The sequence below is a fragment of the Cnephaeus nilssonii genome (genome assembly GCF_951640355.1).
Source record: "Cnephaeus nilssonii genome assembly, chromosome: 15".
Lineage (NCBI taxonomy): Eukaryota > Metazoa > Chordata > Mammalia > Chiroptera > Vespertilionidae > Cnephaeus > Cnephaeus nilssonii.
Window position 1 is genome coordinate 62,117,479 of NC_137086.1, and position 12,136 is coordinate 62,129,614.

Here is a 12,136-nt window from a genome sequence, read left to right on the forward strand (position 1 = left end):
AAATATGACTAATGCTCCAGGGTTTTAGCAACAATTGAATGCTTTAAAATAAAATAACACAACTCAATTAGAAACTAGTTTTAAACAAACTACAGGCTGTGTAAACCACTTGCAAAATATCTATTCCTACTATACTGCCAGAAAGCACAAAATAGTCATATTTGACTAATGTAGCTGATTATTTACACTGACAGATTACTAGAAATAACACAAACACACAGCAAAGATCACTAAGGATTGCATTTCCCCCCAAAATGATAAGTTGGCATTTTATATCATCTGCTCTTTTAAAGGGATGATATGACTTGGGATCAACAGTCAAAACAGACTTGGTAGGGGCGGGTGAGGAAAATGGCAAAAAGATTATTCTGTTCCAAGAAACAGAGCACAATGCAAAGCCGAGATACAAAGCTAACACACTTTTACTACACAATCCAGCAATTATGTTCCTAGATATTCACCCAACTGACTTGAAAATATCCTACCTAATAATAGACAAATACGCAAATTGACCATACCTCTGACACGCCCACAAGCCACGCCCACCATCCAATCAGAGCGAGCATGCAAATTAACCCAAACCAAGATGGCTACAGCCACAGAGAGCAAGGTTTCCTAGGTAACAGAGGAAGCCAAGCTTTCCGCCTGCCCTTGCCAGGCCTAAGCCTCCACTCGAGCTACAAAGTTTCAATTATAGAATGTAAACAAATTCAAACAAATGGCGGCAGAATGGAGCTTGAGAGAGCAGGCCAGGGTTGCCGCCGGCAACAGGGGAAGCAAAGCTTTCTGCACACCCTGGCCAGGCCCACCCGCTTAAAGCAACAAAGTTTCAATTATAACCCCAACAGAAATGGCTGCCGGCCTCAGAGGGAGCCCCAGGCTTGGCTCCGCTGCAGGCTACAAAGTTTCAATTGTAGAAGGAAAATAAATTCCAGATACCAGGGCCTCCACTTGGGTGGCCAGGGGGCGTGGCCAGCCTGCAAACCACCACAGGCCCCTCGCTCAGGCCGCCCCATGCCCCAAGGGAACCCCCACCTGATCCGAAACACCCTTCAGGGCAAAGCAGCTGGCCCCCACCCCTGTACCAGGCCTCTATCCTATCTAATAAAAGAGCAATATACAGATTGATCATCACTGCAACACACAATATAGCTGCCCCCATGTGGACACAAGATGGCCAGCAGGAGAGGGCAGATGGGAGGCACCCAGCCTGCAAGGGAGGGCATTTGAGAAGGACCAGGCCTGCAAGGGAGGGCAGTTGGAGGTGATCAACCCTGCAGGAGAGGACAGTTAGGGGTGACCAGGTCAGCAGAGGAGGGAAGTTGGGGGCAAACAGGCTGGCAGCAGAGTGGTTAGGGGGTGATCAGGCTGGCAGGCAGAAGCGGTTAGGGGCCATCAGGAAGGCAGGCAGGCAAGCAGTTGGGAGCCAGCAGTCCTGGATTGTGAGAGGGATGTCTGACTGCCCGTTTAGGCCCGATCAGGCCTAAACGGGCAGTCGGACATCCCTCAAGGGGTCCCATATTGGAGAGGGTACAGGCTGGGCTGAGGGACAACCCCCCTCCGTGCACGAATTTTGTGCACCGGGCCTCTAGTATGTCCATAAAAATCTGCATGCAATTCCTTACAGCAGCTTTATTCATCATCACAACTGGACACAATCAAGATGTCCTTCTACAGGTAACTAGACAAACTATACAATGAACTACTAGTTGGTGATAAGAAGTAAAAGAAAAGGCTACATACATACTGTATGATTCCAAGTATATGACATTTTGGAAAAGGAAACACTATAGAAATGGTAAAAAGATCAGTGGTTGGTAGGGGTTTGGAGAGAGAAAGAAAAGGCTGAAAAAGTGAAGCACAGCAAATTTTTTCTGGGCAGTGAAATTCCAGTACTCTACATGACATTATAATGTAGACACACGACACTGCATTTGTCAAACCAGAACTCTACAGCACAAACAGTAAACCTAATGTGTGCAATTAAAAATATATTTAGGACATGGCCTATGTGGCTCAGTTGATTGGAGTGTTGGCCCGTACACCAAAAAGTGGCAGGTTCGATTCCTGATCAGGGCACATAGCAAGGTTTCAGGTTCAATCCCCAGTCATACAAGAGGCAACTGATTGATGTTCTCTTACATGATGTTTCTTTCTCTCTCTTCCCCTCTCACAAATCAATAAAAATGTATTCCTGGGTGAGGATTTTTAAAAAATCATTTAGGAGATCAAGGGATCCCACAATGGAATGCAGAAGGTAACAAAACAATTTAACAATATTACAAATGTATAAAATCAACTCACTAAAGGGGGGCAGGATGAGGAAAGATGCTAATATAAATAATTTGGAAATTAGTGGAATCTGTAAGACTACAAGCAAAAGAAACTACATAAGCACTGTACTCTAGCTGATAAAGTTATTTCCCACAGGGGTTTGTGTTAATAATTCTGATGCTGATACATGTATACAGGAATTGAATAATTAAGTACATGGAAGATAGTGGAGTTAAATTTCTCACTGTTGGGATAAGAGTTTACACAAAAGCAAAGAAAGGAGGCTAGAATAATCTATGTGGTAATGGATTAGAGTTGGCAACATCAGTATGTTCAGCATGATATAGATAGATAATTACATACAGAAATATATGGATGTGTATATATGCAGGTTAGTATACACATACATTTCCTTGCTCTGTCAGTTGAGAAGGCCTAGAAGTACTGTATCCTGTAGCAAAGAGCACACTTAGGCCGAAACCGGTTTGGCTCAGTGGATAGAGCGTCAGCCTGCAGACTGAAAGGTCCCAGGTTCGATTCCGGTCAAGGGCATGTGCCTTGGTTGCGGGCACATCCCCAGTGGGGGGTGTGCAAGAGGCAGCTGATTGATGTTTCTAACTCTCTCCCTTTCTCTCTGTAAAAAATCAATAAAATATATTAAAAAAAAAAAAAAAGAGCACACTTAGCACCCAGGTCTTGGTTTCTAATACCATCCTCCAATAAAAGGAACCAGGGCTTCCTAGAGAGGTGGCTGAATCCAGGGCTAGGGCAGGAAAAATACAGGATGAAACTGGAGCATCCTGTTGTGCCAGAAAGTGAGAAAGTGCTAAAAACCAAAAAACCTACATTGATGGGAATATGTCACAGGAACAGAAAGAGTTCCCAAATGGCCAAAGCTAAAACAACTTGAGCAGTAAAATAAAGTAGTATTACATTATAACCCAAAATATAAAATATCCATGAGTCCATACTGCTATAAATAAATGAGTGAATAAATACATAAGTGAGGGAGAAGAGACAAAACTCCTAGACTGAAGAATTCTAAATAATTTACACAGAAACTCTTTTATCTAGATGGTGGAGTGTAACTCCCCACTCTTTAAGCCTGGGATACACACTGTGATTTCCTTCCAAATAAAACAATATAGAAAGGAAGAAAAAAATAGTAAATTCACAATGGAGAACATTACCTTAGATGATCAAGGTCAATTTCCACAGTGCAAGTTCATGTTGATAGTATGTACTCTTGATATGATTTATAATAAAATAGCACTTTTATGTCTGTGGTCTTCCTTCCAAAATCACTTAGCCACAGTCTCATTGTGAGAAAAACACCAGACAAATCTCACTGAGAGACATTCTACAAAGTACCTGACCAGTACTCCAGAAAACTGTCAAGGTCATAAAAAAACAAGAAATGTCTGAGAAACTGTCACAGACAGAGGAGCCTCAGGAGACATAACTACTAAATGTAATGGGGTATATTGGATAGGATCCTAGAAAAGAAAAAGGAAGTAAGGTAAAAGCTAAGGAATCTGAATAAAATATGGGCGCTTCACTTAATAATGTATGAATACTGGTTCATTAATTATAATAAGAAGTACACATTAAGGGAAGATGTTAATTATAGGGAAAATTGGGTGAGAGTGTATACAGAAACTCTGTACTATCTTTGAAATATTTACATAAAACTTGGATTGTTCTAAAATAAAAGGTTAATTTTTAAAAAGCACAAAACAATGGTATTTCAATTGGCTCCTCGTTGTTGGTCTTTGGGCATTCAGGGAAGAAACTTGCTGTCTAATCCCAAATACCTGGCATACAGCTAAAGCTGAAAGTCAAGCAGCAGAATGAGATATTAGCTAATTAGATTACCTTACATAATTAAGTGGTGTTTTCCTGCCTGCGAGCATCACTTTCCTGTTAATTTGAATAATCACATATTGATTTTACTTTGGGAAATTCATCTCCTCCATTGCTATGTTTCTCTTTAACCACATTGCCAACCTGTTGGTAAAATTTCCCGGGGCTGAGAAACCAAAGAAAGAGGCTGAGAAGTCCATCATTACATCGAGTTTATTAAGGTGATCCCACTTCTAGGAATATATCCCAAGAAACTAGAAACACCAATCAGAAAGGATATATGCACCCCTATGTTCATAGCAGCACAATTCACCATAGCTAAGTGCCCATCAGCAGATGAGTGGATTTAAAAACTGTTGTACATCTACACAACGGAATACTACGCTGCGGTAGAAAAGAAGGAATTCTTACCATTTGCAACAGCATGGATAGAACTGGAGAGCATTATGTTAAGTAAAATAAGCCAGTCAGAGAAAGATAAATATCACATGGTCTCACTCATTTATGGAATATAATGAACAACACAAACTGATGAACAAAAACAGATCCAGAGACAGAGAAGCATCGATCAGACCATCAAACCCCAGAGGGAAGGTAGGGGTTGGGGGAAGGGGGAGAGATCAACCAAAGGACTTGTATGCATGCATATAAGCCTAACCAATGGACACAGACAACAGGGGGGTCAGGGCATCAGTGGGGGGAGGTTAGGGGGGTAATGGAGGGATAAGGAAACATATGTAATACCTTAATCAATACAGAAATTTAAAAAATAAAATAAAATAAAGAGTTTATTAAGGTAACTTACATATGAGGAGTGCCTTGAGTGGACAAGAGAGCATGGATATCCTCTGCCTCTGTAGCAGGTGCTAACGAGTTATATAGAACAGGGCAGGATGCATAGGGGTACAGGAGCGAGATCAGCTCCAGGTAAGGAAAATCCACCTTAGGGGCTTGCCTTGGATAGAAGGGAGGGATCAGTTTCTGAGGGGATTTAGGGGAAGTGTCTGTTCTGGGTCCAGCAGTGGTCATCATAGAACAGTCTCTTCTCCATGCAACCTATTCTACTCCTGCTTATTCCCCACCAGTTCTTAGTATACAGAGAACATTCAATGAATATTAAGTGCATGAATGAAATTCCACCTTTTTGCTCAGGTATAAGTTGGTATTTGCATTAACTGGTGCAAATGACCTCTTTCTGGTTGTTGTCTCTAGTCCTAGCTTGTAGATGGATTTCAAAGTTAGGTCAGAGCTAATGACGCCAAAGGAACTAACATAGAGTACATTTGGAGTGCAAAGAACATCTCTACACTGATAAGCTGTTCAGAAGAAAGGACTGTGAGTATAAAGGTTCTGCCCAGCTCACCCATTTCTTAGCCCTTTCCTCACCTGTTAACATAAACTGAAATTTCAGATGATCTACAAAGTGTTTTTCTGTTATACTCCTATTGAAGACAGATTTATTGATGTAAGAACACAAGAAACTAACAAGAATTAATTGGCTAGCCAGATGCTCTCAATGTAGGAGACAAAAAGTAGGAGTTACTAGTTAGAAACTTTCCATTTATTTAATAGAGAAAACCAAGAAGAAAGTACTGGAAACATACAATATTTGGTGGCTGCTACTATCGCATAAATTCCCATCATCAAACTAGAAGGTCAGACTTATCTGGTCTTTATCTAATTGATCTTTTTAAAACCCAGACTAAAGAAAGGCCATGACTTGGAAGGGCCCCAAAATCCTGTGTCAAAGAGCCATCTTGTCATGAAATCCGTTTCTCATGGCTGGTGTATTCTCCTTCGTGTCAGTCTCACAGAGAGACCTTCTGTGACTGTTTCAAGCAGTTCCCTGTAATCGTCTCTCATATGCCCTATTTTATCACAATCTGTAACTAGTTCCTGGTTTGCTTATTTTGCCATCTATGCCTAGCACAAAGTATGAAAGATGAAAGATAAGAAATATTGGTTAAAATAATGGCATTACTATTTCAAAATTAATTATCATTAGTGACATTAATATCTTTCATAGTTATACTTGCTCAGGATCTTGTTTCAGCAAAATGCTCATAATAAAAATTTTTAAACATTCTGAACTAGTTTTGTATGGACCCCTCTATCTATAAAGATACTTTATGTTTGAAACTTTATTCGTCCCCTTGCTAGTTTTCTTATCTGGAAGATGTAATATACATCTAATTTATCTACTTTCCACATTAAAAGTACAAAGGGATTTATGAAAGAAACCTAATAAAAAAAGTGTAAGTACTGAAATTCCCCAAATTTTAATGAAGTATTATAAGAAACAAAGAAATGACAAAATATGGCCCATACACAGGAAAAAATGCAATAAGCAGAAACTGTCGCTGTGGAAGTCCAGATATAGCTCTTACTAAAAATATTAAATGAGCTCCTTTAGTATGTTAGCAAATAAATAATAAAAGAAAAAATAAAGAGAATGATGTTTCACCAAATAGAAAATACCAATAAAGAGAAAGAAATCCGAAAAAGGATACAAGTAGAAATTTGGAAATTAAAATTACGATAACTGAAGTAAAAAATACACCAAAGGAACTCAATAGCATATTTCAATAATGTGTAAGAAAGAATCAGCAAACATGAAAGTAGGTTGAGATTATCTGGTCTGAGAAATAAAAATGAAGAAAAAATGAACAAAGCCTCAGTGACCTATATGAGATACTATCAAGAATACCAACAGTTGCACAATTGGTGTCCCAGAAGAAAAGGAAAGGAGAAGGGGTAGGAAAAATATTTGAAGAATAGGTGGTATTAATCTGAATAAAATTGTTATAAATTAAGGTGTTAATTGTTATGCCCAGGACAATCATTAAAAAAAAAAAAAGACTTAACAAAAATGTTACTAGAGACATTTCATAATGACAAAGAGATCAATCTATCAAAAAGATATAGCAATTATAAACATATATGCATCTAACAAGAGAGCTCCAAAATACAAGCAGCAACAACTGACAGAAATGTTAAGGAGAAACAAGAAATTCAACAAAAATACTTGGAGAATTCAATATCCAACCTTCAAAAATGGATAGAAAAACTAGGCAAAATATCACCAATGAAATTACAATAAACCCAAACAACAGTAGGAACCAATTAGATCTAATATCATTAATAGAACACTCCAACGATAGAATATACATTCTACTAAGTGTACATGAAACATTCTCCAAGACAGACAATATGTTAGGCTATAAAACAAGTCCCAAAAACTTTAAAGGGATGAGGTCATACAAACCAAGTTCTCCAACCACAATGGAGTGAAATTACAAATCAATAGAAAGAAATAAAAAATATGTGGAAATTAAAAACAGGCCTAATTAATCAATGTGTCAAATAAGAAACTGCTGATGGGAATGCAGACTGGTGCAGCCACTGTGGAAAACAGTATGGCGTTTCCTCAAAAAATTAAAAATGGAACTCCCAGTTGACCCAGTAATCCCACTTCTAGAAATATATCCCAAGAAAACAGAAACACCAATCAGAAAGGATATATGCACCCCTATGTTCATAGCAGCACAATTTACAATAGCTTAGATTTGGAAACAGCCTAAATGCCCATCAGCAGATGAATGGATTAGAAAACTGTGGTACACCTACACAATGGAATACTATGCTGCTATAAAAAAAGAAGAAATTCTTACCATTTGCAACAGCATGGATGGAACTGGAGAGCATTATGCTAAGTGAAATAAGCCAGTCAGCTAAAGATAAATACCACATGATCTCACTCATTTGTGGATAATAAAGAACATTACAAAACTGTTGAACAAAAATAGACAAGAGCCAAAGAAGCATCGAACAGACTGTCAAACCACAGCAGGAAGGTAGGGGAGGTTTGGGGGGGGGGGGGGTGGAGGGTGGTGGTGGTAAGAGATCAACCGAAGGATTTGTATGCATGCATATAAGCACAACCAACAGATTCAAGACACTGGGGGCAGGGGGTAGAGGAGGCTAGGGGGAGGTCAGTGGAGGAAAAACAAGAGTCATATGTACTACTATTTGTAATACCTTAAACAATAAAATTAAAGAAAAAAAGAAATGAAAAGGAAAATTAGAAAATATTTTGTAGTAAAAACAAAACCACATATTACCATAACTTGTAAGATGTAGGGAAAGAAGTGCTTAGGAGGAAATTTTTAGCTGTACATGCTTATATTAAAAAGAAACATGTCCTAGCCAGTTTGACTCAGTGTATACAGCGTCGGCCTGAAGACTCAAGGGTCACGGGTTCGATTCCGGTCAAGGGCACATGCCCAGGTTGCAAGCTCAGACCCTGGTAGAGGGTGTGCAGGAGGCAGCCAATCAATGATTTCCTCTCATCATTGATGTTTCTCTCTCTCTCTTCCTCTCCCTTCCTCTCTGAAATCAATAAAAATATATTTAAAAAAATAAAAAGAAACAAATATCTCAAATAACCTAACCTATAATTTTAAGAAACTAGAAAAAGAGCAAACTAAACCCAAAGTAAGAAGAAAAAAGAATATAATACAAATTAGAGTGGAAATAAAATTGAGAGCAGAAAATATAAAAAAAAGTAATCAAACAAAAATTTGGTTCCTTGAAAACATCAACAAAATTAATAAACTTTTTAGGTAGGCTGAAAATAATTCATGAATGAAACAGGGAACTAATCTTACAGAGATAAAAAGGGTTTACCAGCCTTATAGGAGTAAATGGGTAAGAGGATAACTAGGAAAAGTTACACCAATAAATTAGATAGACTAGATGAAATGGACAAATAACTAGAAACACAGGAACTACTGAAATTAACTCAAGAATAAATAGGAAATCTGAATAGACCTTTAATATGATTAGTAAATTAGTAATCAAATATGCCCATAAAGCAGGGGTGGGAATGTCTGGCCCTCAGGCCAAATAGGCCTGTGAAATCATTTGATCTGGCCCTGCCAAGGCATTAGGGGTGAGTTAAATGTTTGACCAAATATAGCAGGCTAATTTTTAAGTTGATAATTTTGTATGGCCCTCGAATGATGCTATGGATATCCAAATGGCCCTTGGCAGAAAGAAGGTTCCCCACCCCCGCCATAAAGCAAAGCCTAAGGACAGGTGGCTTCATTGGTGAATTCTACCGAATATTTAAAAAGGACTAACACCAATGCTTTACAAACTCTTACAAAAAGTAATGGAGAAGGAAACACTTCCCAACTTAGTCTATGAGGCCCTAATAATGATATCAAACTCAGATAAAGTTATCACAAGAAAAGGAAATTACAGACCCATATCCCATTAATAAAATCCTAATATGCAAATTGTTCGACCGGGAGTTCGACTGCTCACTATGACGTGCTCTGACCACCAGGGGGCAGCGCGGAACATGACGGGCATTGGTGATGCTGCGCTGGCAGCAGAGGAGCACTGCCAGCCCCGATGGGACCCGACAAGAGCAGGACCACGGTGGGATGGTGGAGCAGGTGAGCGGGCAGTACCAGGCCAAGGCGGGTGTGAGTGGGGGCCCGATTGCCCTGCTGATTGCCCTGCAGACGGCGACTAGTGGCAGTGGCGGGGCCGCCACCTGGCCCCCAGGCACTGAGGAAGCCGGGCGGGGGGGGGGGGGGGGGGGCTCATTCCCCATCGATCACCCCACAGGTGGGATGATGGAGCAGGTGACGGGGTGGTGCCAGGCCACAGCTGGGTGCCAGAGAGGGCTGCGGGACTGTGAGGCTGAGGACACAGCTGGGGCTGCATCTCTGGGGGCACGAGCTGGGGCCCGATCCCCACAGGCCACCCCAAGGGACTCCACCCGCGCACAAATTCGTGCACTGGTCCTCTAGTCTCTTATAAATATGGTTATCAAGTCTTCAACAGTATCCAAGCAAACCATATCCAGCAAAATATGCAGAGGATTATATACCATGACCAAATGTAAGACTAGTACACTTTATACTACAAAGCATCTGCCCTGATCAGGTAGCTCAGTTGGTTAGAGCAGCAGTCACCAACCGGTGGTCCACGGCCCACTGGTGGTCTGTGAGGTTCGAAAGGTTGGCGACAGCTGGATTGGAGCACTGTCTGTTATGCCAAGGTTGCAGGTTCAATCCCTGGTCAGGGCACATACAAGAATCAACCAATGAATGCATAAATAAGTGGAACAACAAATTGATGTCTCTCTTTGCCTCTCTCTCCTCCTCTCCTCTCCCTCCCTTTCTCTCTAAAATCAATCAATAAATAAAAAAACACAAAAACTACAAAGCATTGCTGAAAAATATTCAAGACCTAAATAAATGAAAAGATATCAGATATTCATAGGCTGAAAATAATTATCAATGTTAAAACTACAATACTCTCCAAATTAATCTTAAATTTAATTCAATCCTTATCAAAATCCCACCTTTCTTATTTCCAAGTTGACAAATTGATCCTAAAATTCTTGAGAAAAATGCAAGAAACCCAAAATAGTCAAAACAATTTTGAAAAGGAACAGAGAGGGGACTCTTACTTCCAAGCTTCAAAACTTTCTACAAAGCTATACTAATCAAGACAGTGTGGTATTAAAATAAAGATAGACGTATAAATCAATATAATAGAATTGAGAGTCCTGAAAGAAACTTTCACATTCATTTATGGTCAGTTGCTTTTTTACAAGAGTACCAAGACAATTCAAAGGGAAGGATAATCTTTTCAACAAATGGTGCTGGGACAACTGGATATCTGCATGCAAAAAAAATTAAGCTGGACCTTACCTCACACCATATGCAAAAATTAATTCAAAATGGACTGAAGACCTCAGTGTCACAGCTTAAACTATAAAATGTTTAGAGGTAAACCAGGTAAATCTTTGGAACTTTGGATTAGGTGATGTGTCTCAACTAGGATAAGCAATCAAAGAAAAAGATAAATTGGACTTCATCAAAATAAAAAAACTTCATGCTTCAAAGAACACTATCCAGAATGTGAAAAGAAAACCTTTTTTTCAGCTTTATAGAGATATATTTGACAAAAATAGGAGAATTTTTGCAAATGATGTATCTGTTAAGAGATATGTCCATAGAATATAGAGAATTCTTAGAACTCATTTAAAAAAAAATATTTTTACTGATTTCAGAGAGGAAGGAAGAGGGAAAGAGATAGAAACATCAATGATGAGAGAGAATCATTGATTGGCTGCCTCTTGGACGCCCAACATTGGGATCGAGCCCACAACCCAGGCATGTGCCCTGACCAGGAATTGAACCAGTGACCTCTTGGTTCATATGCCAGCCAGGCAGAACTCAATTTTTAAAAAGACAAATACCCCAATAAAAAAATTGTCAAGGGATCTGAATAAACACTATATTAATAGTCAATAAACACATAAAAAGGCACTCAAGATCAGTTCTCAGAGAAATGTAAATGAAAACAAAGATACCACTTTATACATACTAGAATGGCTAAAATAAAAAAGATGGACAATAATAAGCACTGGTGAGGATGTGAATAAATTTGCAACCCATAAATTGCTGATGGGAGTAAAAAATGAAGCAGCCACTTTGGAAAATTCAAGAAGGTAAATATAGAGATACCATAGACATAGAAATTCCACTGTTATGTATATACTACTGGCCCGGTGGACGAAATTCGTGCACATTAAAAGGGAATTAGTTAGAGGAAATATTTTAATATTGATATTTTCCCTTTATAATAGAAGTGTCAGAGATGAAAAAAAATTAGTAAAATATATATAAAAATCTCCCTCCTGTTAGAGTCTGGGGCGCACCGCGGGACCCAGAGTCAAGTCCCTGCTCACCTGCGTGCGCCTTGAAAGACCTAGACCAGTGATGGCGAACCTATGACACACGTGTCAGCACTGACACGCGTAGCCATTTCTGATGACATGCGGCCGCTGAGGCGGCCACATGCCGAGGATGAAACATTTGCTGCTCCTGAGGATGAAACATTTGCGAAATAATGTTTTTTCCTCAAAGTGACACACTACCCGAGTTATGCTCAGTTTTTTGGCGAAGTTTGACAC

At 39.5% G+C, this 12,136-nt stretch overlaps 1 protein-coding gene across 1 annotated transcript in view; it reads right to left on the reverse strand.

Moving 5' to 3' along the window:
- TMEM131 (transmembrane protein 131) overlaps positions 1–12,136 on the reverse strand; it is a 202,855-nt gene that overhangs the window by 146,561 nt on the left and 44,158 nt on the right. The window lies entirely within an intron of this gene.